Source organism: Pteropus vampyrus, unplaced genomic scaffold (assembly GCF_000151845.1).
Source record: "Pteropus vampyrus isolate Shadow unplaced genomic scaffold, Pvam_2.0 Scaffold4, whole genome shotgun sequence".
Taxonomy (NCBI): Eukaryota; Metazoa; Chordata; class Mammalia; order Chiroptera; family Pteropodidae; genus Pteropus; species Pteropus vampyrus.
The window spans coordinates 16,419,802-16,431,097 of record NW_011888785.1 but is presented as its reverse complement, the minus strand read 5'-3'; positions in this window follow the sequence as shown (position 1 = coordinate 16,431,097).

Genomic DNA, 11,296 nt, shown 5'->3' with positions numbered 1-11,296 from the left:
AGCCAGTATTATTTCTTAGGAATGATTCTCCATGACTCTTGACTCCACTCTCTGGGCTCTTGGTTTCTCCCTCCAAATTATCCTTCCCGTTCTATCAAATGCACTCCATGTTTATAGCTGAGTAGTTTTCTCAGCCTGCTCCTTTCTCACAGAATTTTGGGAGTCCAAACGCCTCTTTTCATTTTACACTACCCCTGTTCCTGTTAGTATGAGCTGGAAATGTTTTCCTTAGTACAAATCTTTTTAACGCTTTGCGTGTTTCCAGTAAATCTTGTTGGGATTCATTCTATCAGACAAAAACCTCATTCACAAATCTCACTGAGATAAACTTTTCTCTTCTGTAGATTTCTTCAAAGGCTACTGCAGGCCTGTGCCCTTAAGATCTTTAGAAGCATTTCTGTTTAATGGAGACATCAGAAAGGCATGTCCTGAAGACCTTTAGAGGGACATTCGACTGTTTGAGAGAATCTATGAGGGACTACCCTAAGTCTGTCTGAGGTTTTAACAAAGGATTCTAGAGTCACACCATTGCTTTCATCTTTAGATGGAAATTACATATTTTAATGTTAGCTTCATTATCCATCCGGAGAGGATGAAACTGAGAAATAGTTTTATTTCTTGGCTCTTTTGTATTTAACAATTCTTTCTTGAGGTCATCTCTCTCCTTTCATATTTTACTATGAGCAGCTGGAAGAATCAGGCCACAAACACCTTTAATACTCACAGTAGACTATGAGTTCATTAGGTACATTTTCTATTTTCCATGTTACCACTGGTGAAAATATTGCTAGACTTTCCACCACTTTATAACCAGGTCTCCTTTCTTTCAGCTTCCAACACACTTTCCTTGCTTTCCTTTAATCCCACACAAACAGCCTCCTCAAAGCTTTTCTAATCTTCACCCAGGCCCTGAACCACCACCATATGTTTTAAGTTTTATTATGGCAATGCCTCACTTCTAGGTACCCTCAGATATCTAATATCTATTGTTGTAAAACAGATCATCCCCAGAATTGGTGACCTAAAAACAACATTCATTTGTTTTTAACTTTCATGGTTTCTGTGGATCCAATATTCTGGATCAGCTTGCTTGGGTGGTTCTAACTCAAGATCTCCTAGTCAGATGTTGCTGGGGCTGGGATCAACTCAAAGCTTCATTGCTCAAATGTCTGGCACGTATCCTGGGAAGGCTTGAATAGCTGGTGCTAGAACTGCTAGGTCTCTGCAGGCATCTCTCTGTTTGTCTACATGGTTTTACTCTGCAGTTTCTCTAGCATGGTGGTTTTCATACTCCAAAGGAATGTACCTCAAGAGAGGGAGCCAGGCAGGATCTGTCACCTTTGATGAACTAGCCTGAAAACCACAAGAATCATTTCTGCTACTTTTAATTAGAAGCAAGTCGCTTGGGCCAGCCCAATAATTTAAGGGAGGGGAATTAGACTCCACCTCTTGATGGGAGGTATTTCAGATCACTTGCAGACTTGTGTAAGACCCACTGTACCTCTGGAGTTGAACAACATAGAGGCACTGTCCTAGTGTGCATTTGCTTACTGATCAGGATGAGTTTTGTAGATTGGGAGACAATTCAAGACTGTGATTTTTTTGGAATTCTGGGAGTTAAGTCTCTGCTTTTAAAATTATCTGCAACTAAATGTTATCCCTCGTAAGTACTTGGGAAACCTTTGCCAACCTTGCTGCTTTTGAATCTGGGGATGATAACTTGCCTCACAGGAAACATATATTATATTAAACAGAGGAGTTTTGTTCTCTGTCCCTCTTTAGCTTTCTGCTTCTCAAAGCCAGGCCACTGTCCCAAAGGACAAAGATTCCTCAAGTAGCCAACAGGCAGCACTCTCTCCATCTCTAGTATTTAGGATTTGCTAATGCTTGGATTTGACTTAGTCTGGATAAGTAGCTTTATAATATTAATTTTTAGAAACCCAGCTAAAGAATTAAATAATCCATTGTCTAGCTTTAAATGCTTCACCGGGGACTAAAATAACAACTTTTGGGACAGACGAGCCAGTTTTCAACCCAATCTCATTCAAAGCAGCAAAACCCCTTTTCTACAAGGTTTTGATTCTGTGCAATGCAAGTTTTATGGACATAGCTATGATAGCGTGCAATCAATTTTCCAAGTGTAGAGAAATTCTAAAAAAGTGCAGAGGTTTTTCTTTGTAGGCTGACAAATGAAAGTATGTTTACGGGTGTGGTGGGTGCAAAGCAGTGATGTTCAACCTTCAGAGATGACTGGAGGCTTCTTTTCCATATTTAGACTGTCTTGCAATTCATGAAAATGAATTGCTTGTTCTCCTCCTTTGCCCCCTTGCTTCCCCAGACTTCATTTGTTTATTTTTAAAAATTACCGAGTCACATACATTTCAAAGCTTAAGACTTACTTTTAACAACTTGCTCAAACACAAATCCCATTGCTCACATCCATAGGGAGAGTGAAAAAAAGGGGGAAAAAAGTAGAGATTTTGTGTATATTCTTTATTCAGTGATTGAAGATTTAATTTACATTAGAATAAATTGTGCTGGAAATAAGAAAATGTGACAGATCTTTGAGTAATCCAAAGACTACTGTACTGGAGACCAGACAAGAAATGATTGAAATCCATAAAGCTTTGGAGAAAGCTGTGAAGGGGACTTTTCATTCAAAGTTTTTTAATGGTATCTTTATTGTTGTTTTGAATGCTGAGGTTCTATCTATTGTTCCAGGGGACTCCTTCCATGACAACTTGTTCATTTTCTCTTCACTGTTCACAAGTGTTATTTGGAGTCTAAGAAGTTTTGATAGAGAGTCAGCTAAGGTAAACCTCAGAGATAATTGATTTGCCAGAGACCAGGTGAGTGGAAAAAAAGAAGTCAACAAGGGTGAGGAAGGAAAGAAAGAGAGGGGAAGAGAAGTAGTACACTATGATGACCAATATCATATTGAATCAGATCAACTTTCAGCTCTTAGTCTCTTAATTTTAATCATATCTTTCCTTCTTCTTTCTTGGATATCAACTATATTGCCCTCAAAACCTACAGCGATGGGTGACATAAACATTTAAATCTACCAGAGACAGATGACAACATAAATCTCCATTGCTGCTCTCTTAGAGCAGGGGTTCCCACCCCCTGGGCCGCAGACCAGTATTGATCCATGGCCTCTTAGGAACCAGGCCACACAGCAGGTGAACAGCAGGCAAAAGAGAGAAGCTTCATCTGTATTTGCAGCCACTCCCCAGCACTAGCATCACCGCCTCAGCTCCACCTCAGATCATCAGACATTAGACTCCCATAGGAGCACCGGTTCTTAGTGTCAAAAAGGTTGGGGACCACTGTCTTAGAAGATTCCCAGAGCTGGTACTGCTGCTCTACAGTGAATGAGTCATTAGAGGTGACTCTTTCCCAAGGGGCACTTTTTAGATTGATCTTTGGGAAGTTAAGATGCTTCATTGTTTTAGGGGAAATTTTGTTGGCTAAGGTTTGTTGGCTAAGATTGTGAGGATTACAACGGCAATAGAAAGCTAATACTGGAATGAAAGTTACTAATTAGCAACTCTACCACTTCCTGTCTGCCCAGCCTCTAAGGATAACAGATGAAGTTGTTACAGCTGGCCACCTCGATCCAAAAAGTTTGTTCATAACCATACAGATTAGCTTGGCTAACTGATTGCCTCATTATAGCCAAGGAAAGCTTGATGGGCAAGCCCTGTTTTTGATCAAGGAATCTCAAAAAAAAAAAAAAAAAAAACTTAAATTTATGATCGTGCACTTAACCAGAATATGGCTTTTTGCTGAATTATCTTAATTTTTTAATGTCCCATTTTTTTCTGTTAGGTGACAACCTCTGGTTGATTGATCTTCACTAAAAACATTATAATATTAACACTTTTTTAGATGACTATCCTCTCTGCACGACTCCAAACTCTGCCTGAATAACTTTTCTGCTCTGTTTCCCCACACCCCCTGAATAACTTTTCATTTATTTCATTCCATCATCTTATGTTAGGTTATAAGTACTTTTTTTTATTACTTATCTACTTACACAATTGCTATTCCTGTGGGTCAAAAGGGCCAAATAGAAGCGATTTCCTATGGTTCGACCTAATAGAAAAGCAGGGGCACATAGTGGGTATGCATCAGACAGACCTAAGTTGAATGCTGGCTGTCACTTCACTCACTGTGTGTCCTTGTCAGGCTCTTTAGCTTCTTCATGCCTCAGTTTCCTCATGTATAAAATGAAAAGAATAGTAGCAATTACATTGTAGTGGTGGCGTGAAGATTAAATGAAGCCTGCATGTTAAAATGTAAAACGCAGAGCTTGGCTCATATAATAAATGTTAGCTACAGTCAGTCAATAGATAAATATTTACTGAGGGCCCACTGTGTACCAGGGACAGTGCTAGTTGTTGGAGATACAAAGGTGGGTGAGATAAAAGCAGGCTTATTTTCATGGAGTTTACAGCCATTTTAAGTGTGATGCATTTAATCAATGCTACAAAGCAGGGAGTGCTGGATACTAAAGGCCTCTGTTTCCTAACTCTCGTGCTAGGGTGGAATCATCTTTCTATAGATGTACTTTCCCAAGCAAACTGTGAGAGGACTTGATTATTTTTTTCCCTGGCATATGGTAGATACCACAATTCAGTAACTGGTACATGGTGGATATTCAATAAAAGTGTGTTGAATGAAATCAGCGAATGAGTCCGGTAATCAATGAATGACTGAGCTTTAGCTCCAACTCTAAGAATATGAGACAGAAGCTTCTCAGGTCAGCAGTCACAGCCAAGGCAGCCAGGAGTTCTTTCTTAGAAAGTTGAAGTGGTCCAGTGTTTTACTACAGAAGTTTTTGGGCCAGAATCTATTTTTGATAGAAATGGCAAAGTGGTGTTGCTCACCTAGAGCCTGGATTTTTAACTGGTTATTTATTTTTAAACTATCTTTTTACAATGTCAAGTCACACAAAAAATGGTATTTGAACATTACTGTTTATGTAAAGTATAATCATGTAAGCAAACAAAGAGGAGAAAATGAGAGGTGATTTTTCCCAGTTCACGATTCATTCATTCATTCATTCGCTCATTCATTTCATACATTCCACAAGCATTTTATGTGCATGGCACTGTGTACGTGGTATGTTTAGGAGAAGAATAACCAGCTCCCAGCCACACTATCTAATAGCCCTCTGTTCAGGATCTTATTTCTCTTATCTTCTAACTTATCTCATTGTGTACACTTACTCATTTATTTAAGAAATATTTGTCAAAAGCCAACTATATACCAAGCCCTATGATGGGCACTGAGGACTCAGTGATGAGAAAAGCCATCTCAGCCTCTGCTTCTATTAAACTTGGAATCTAAAGGGGGAGAACAGACAATATCAAACAGTCACATAAATACATAATCGAACTGCAATTACTGTAAGAAAGGAAAAAGAGAGTGGAATGAGAAGATACAGCAGGGGTCCTGACCTGGAAATCAGGAACAGCTTCCTGTGGGAAGTGAGTTTGAAACTGAGATCTGAAAGTTGAGAGGAGGAGGCAGGAACAGGAGAACCAAAGGAGTCAATGTGGGCAGTGGCGGGGGCTAGGGGCCCATGCAGATGAAGGCAGAGGGTTGAACGGGGGCCAGGGAAATTTAGGTCACGTTACTAATTTAGAAGAATGTTAATAAAGGATGTGACCTGCTCAGATTTACATTTTTCACTCTGTTTTCCAGCAACTAGATTGTGGTTCTTTGAGTTATGAGACTGCGTCATACTCATTTTTACATGTCTGACTGCATCCAGCAGAAGGCTTTGAATGCAAGTGGTGCTCATCAATTAATGCTGAATGAACATGAGAAAGGATGTCAGTGACGTGACAACGCACTGGGATGTTAACGACGATCTAGGTCAATGGATACTCATATTTCCAAACCAAAAGATGCCCTAGAATCCCCAATGGTTTCCCCTCAGCCAGGTGGATGAGAGATGAGGCAGCATGCCCCTGTTTTTCACTTAAGAAATGTTTCAGTTTATATTATCTTTCTGTGAGAGAAAGAGTTCTTAGCTATGGCCCGGCCGGAATTCTCATTAGGAGAATTGTTAGCCAATCACAATCCCAACTGCACAACTCACTGAGCATCATTCTGGTACTCAGGGGTGAGCGAGGGTTCTCTCCTTAGTTCCTTCTAGCTCTGCTCTCTCATTCAGAATCTGATCAGCAACTCAGGTTCCACATTCTCTGACTTCACTCTTTCTAATCTGATGGCCTTTGCCCCCTCCCTCTCCCTGCTCCCCAGGCCGGTCAGTGGATTATGGGGGTTCTTTTGGAATTGTGACTTCCGTGGGATTGACTTCTCTTATATTTTGGGATGGATGCTCAGCAACTATAGAAAATGCTTCCACCCTCTGCTAGAGAAAACATGGTCTTTGAGGTCCTGAAACATACAGTTGCCACCTCCATCTTTAGATACTAAGGAAAAGGCTTGGAAGAGGAACAACAGCTAGAGATAAATTTCAGAGGTCCTTTTCACACAATAGTAATTTTCTCAACATGGACCTAGATTTCAAGGATCTTCATCCCCTCCAGAGAGGCTTTTCTTCCCAGTGTGTGGATAGTATGTGAATATGATTATATAAAGGCAGCAGGAGGACGAGCTCCTGATCACTCTTTAAATTATTTGATGCTGACAATAATCTCATTTTTCAAGTCACTAAAACTACAGACAATGGCTAAATTACCGACATATTCCTAAACAGCTTCCATATCTATTTGCTTGGCTGTTTTCATCCCTTCTTCTTCCTTATGCCATTCTGTCATATTGCCTCAGCCTCAGAGATTCAGTGGGGCTGTGTGCTGAACACATGAATACTAAAGAATTGGTTTCCTTAGTAACAATAACCATAAAGCGGCTCTCAGAACTTCCTGCCTTTCTGTCTGTCTGACTTACTGTTTTCTGTTTGTCACTTGAAAAAAGACAGCCAAACTGGGCCTGTCCATAAAGGATACATGTAAATTTTGTGACCTGTAGCAAAAGAGAGGCTATCTCTGCTGATATTACATTTCTTTTCTCAAACTACTGCCCTGTTCTGTGTGGTGAGGGCTAAGTCAGAGCACCTGCAGAGGCCCAGGGCCATCACAGAACTGCTCCTTCGAGTCAAAATCTGGAACTAGAAAACCATGACTCAATACCCATAACTGACATTACCCTTTCTCTGTGGGTCACCAATGTGGAACTTTCCAAAAAGAAGATGTCTTTTTCTTTCCACAATATTCCTAATTATAAAAAGAAAATATTAATCAAGTAGAGAAACTTTAGCTGGTTTTCCAGGTGTTTTTTTAGATGTCTGTTTCTTGTGAGGAATTGCCCTGCTTCCTGCCCCTCTTTCCAGCTCTAGTCAGGGTGAACCCCAGGGACCCTCTCCCCAAAGGGTGCAGAGAGAAATGTGCCTCAGGCAGCCTTGGACTCACCGTCTTCCCTCTGGGTCCTCTTTTGATGGATTGTCCAGCCTCTTTCGATGGATCCTGCCAGCTTATCTCCTATGCACATTCTGGGGTGCCTGCCCTCTGTGACTCCATCTCTTGGCTTGAATCCTGACCACGGCTACAGAAGCATCCCTCGGCATAACAAATCACGTACAGGCTCCTTCTTGCCTCAGTTGTCTTCTCGGGGCTCTGTCCACTCGGTGTACAAGCGCAACAGAGCACCACTTGGTGGCAGGCACAATGACAGACACCATGAGTCCGAGAATGACTACAATGACACAGTTCTCGCCTTCATAAGGCTCACAATCTGAAACAATAATATGGATGCAAGGCAGTAATTACAGCACACTGCAATAGGAGCTGTACCCAGGGCGAAGAGGACCACTTGAAAGAAATGTCTAATACAGCTTGTGAAATTTGAGGCAGAACAGGGAAAACTTCCTGGAGGAGGTTAAGCCTAAGCTAGGTCTTTATAGATATACATATATAGTAGGTATAGGCAAAATATGTTGAACACTTACTGTATATGAAGAACTTGACATGTGTTGGACAGTAGATCCTCAAATACATCGTTTTGTTATAACATTGATGAGATATCATAGGAACTTATCGATTAGCCTATGGTAAAATTGGTTTCAGTATACATCATTTCACTTAAAGTTGCAGACCTCATTGATGATGTTAAGTAAGGACTTACTGTGCATTCATGATTTAATTCAATTCCCACAATAATGTCCTATGAAGCAGATTCTGTTATTGTGCTCACATTACAAACTGAGGCGCAGGAGTCAAAATTCCTCACACACAGTCAAGAGCTGGGAAGCTGAAGAGCCTGCAGCCAAACCCAGAGCTATGTGACAGCGAAGTCCAAGATCTTAAGCACAGACTGAGTAGAAGGGAAGAATCCCAAGTGCTCTAGTGTGATAGGCACACAGGTGGTTGCTTTAGCCAGGACATGAGTGTGAGGCGAAGCATGGGGAGAGGCAGGCAAGGCCAGATGATGGAGGCCTTGCTGATGAGCTTGGCCATGGTCTTCAAGGTGAAGGTAGGCTGCTGAAGGGTTTTAAATAATGCGTGAGAGTGGTCTGATTTGTATTTTGGAAAGATCCTTCTGGCAATTATGAGAAGAATAGATTTTAGGAGATAAAACTGGGGGTAGGGAGATCAGTTAGAAGCTCCTTGGAGTCAGTCATCCTGGTAAGAAGTAATATTGACCTGACTTTGGACATCAGAAATAGGGACAGAAAAGTAAGGACCTCCCACTGCTTTCCCCCATAGCTCCATCTGTCTAACGCTTCCTTCTGGCACTACACCTACAGCTCAGGTTCCAGGGCTTCTTTTGATCTCAAATCTTCAAATCTATCTGGGGTTACCTTACCCTCCCATATTCTACACTGCATCTCATTTTGTTTCAACTTGCAGAGCCTAGTATAGCAGTAGGCACTTAGCAAAAAGCAAACAAACAAACAACAATAACAACAAAAACAGTTGAATAGAAGAATGAACTGTGGTCCTGACCATTGCATGTTCTGATCAAGCATGACATATGAGCCATCTGGCTGTCACAGTGCAGATGACCTTTGATTGATAGATATGTAGTATCTTTTTCTCTGTCTTGGATTTGTCACTAAGTGATAGATGTCAAACAGTATGTACCTCAGACCTCTCAGCTAGAAGAGAAGGAAGAGGAGCTCAAGGAGTTAATTCTGTGCAATTTGAGATTTGCTTAAAGGTAGTGGCAGCAGTGGGCCCTCTCTTCATAATTTTCCCAATTAAAAATTGGGCCAAGTCTTGTGGGATTGGTGAAAAGTTGAACTGGGCATCCACACAAAGAGATTTCAATCAGTTGAGGACCTACCTACTATGTAGCATTCTGAAAGCAACACAATTCATAGCTAATCACTTAAATAGCTTCTTCCATCTGGTGGTCTTAATGTGTCCTTGATCTAGAAGTGAGAATTTCAAAATGTAAACACAACCCATGCACGGATGCTTATAGGTACAATTTTATTCATAATTGCCAAAACTTGGAAACAATCAATATGTCCTTCAGTAGGTGAATGGACAAATAAATTATGGTTCATGCAGACAATGGAATATTATTTAGCGGTAAAAAGAAGGTAGCTATCAAGCCATAAAAATACATGGAGAAACTTTTAATATTTATTACAAGTTAAAAGAAGCCAATGAAAAAAATTTATATACTGCATGATTCCAACTGTATGCCATTCTGGAAAGGGCAAAACTATGGAAACAGTAAAAAAAAAAAATCTGTGGTTGCCAGGAAGGGTAAGAGAGATAAACAGGCAGAGCACAGAGGAATTTTAGGGCAGTGAAAATATTCTGACAATATAGTGATGGGTATGACATTACACATTTGTCAAACCCATAGAGTGAACTGTAATGTAAACTATAGACTTTGGATGATTATGATGTATCAATGTAGGCTCATTCTTGTTAAAAAAAAAAAAAAAAGTACCATTCTGGTGAGTAATGTTGATAATAAGAGAGACCATGCACATGTGGGGGGCAGAAAGTATATGGGAAATCTCCAAATTTCCCCCTTAGTTTTGTTGTTAACCTAAAACTGCTCTAAAAAATTAAGTCTTAATTTTAAAAAAGACAAGAAAAGACCAAACCAGAACAAACAACTGTGGAGTAAAGTCAGTGACATCAGCTGCAACAGAGTGAAGTGTACATAATGTTCTATGGCTCAGCATTTTAGAAAATGACTCAGACTTTCTACTTTTTGTACATATTCCCCAAAAAGAATTTCAACAAACTATGTACAACCCATGAACATTTTTAGATACCCCGGAAAGAGCAGGATTGAGATGGGAAAAAGATTCAGGGACCCAACTTGTGTGGAACCCTGTCTGCTTTTATATGACAAGATGTGTTCCTGCTAAAGAAATAAAAACATGCTGATAAATGTAAAGGGGGGACTAATGTAGTTGTCAGGTTCTGATGTAAGGAAGGGCTATGGCCTCTGACTTACTGGCCAAAGGCAACAAATCACCACCAACAACTCAAAAAGACACGGGAAAATACAACTACTTTTTCAAAAACCATACAATAGCAATTACCATATTTTAGCATGTGGTTCCACACTGAATTATTTCACATTTATAATTAGGTTGCTAATGCAGTACAGAATTGGACGATACACTAATTTGTTATACACTTTATCTAATCTGATGCCTGACTTTTTTTTCATACACAATTTAAAAGGACTTCTTCAATTTAAGAACTTTAATATCACATTTTTTTTAATTGGGCTAGGCTTTGTGGGTGTGTGTGTGTGTGTGTGTGTGTGTGTGTGTGTGTGTGTGTGTGTTGGGTAGGGAATGTGTGTGGGGAAAGAGAGAGAGAGGAAAAGAGAGAGAGAGAGGAGGGCAAGAGAGACAGTCCATCCCAGTTATAGGCACAAGCCATACACTTTAGTCTCTGGTTCGTTTCCAGCATTCATCATGTAAAGATTCTTTTCTTTCTTGCTCAATTTTTTTTTCTTTTGCCTTCGGTGAATTTAAACTGAATTTTCTTCAGGATAATTCTCTGTTCCCATCATAGTAAATACCAATTTCATTTCCATCCTATTATTTTTCTAATTAAGCATTTGTCATGCAAAAAGAGATCTGAGGTGTAAAATATTCAGTTATGATAATAGCTTTGGGATGATATCTTGAAGGTGTTGTGGAAAGAAATCAGGGAAGAAATAAAATAAACTGTATTTTACCTGAACGTTTGTCTGTTTATTTTCTCCCTAATATGCCATATTTGATAATATTGACAATATCCCATCGTGAGGGATGTACACATAATCAGGATCCTTT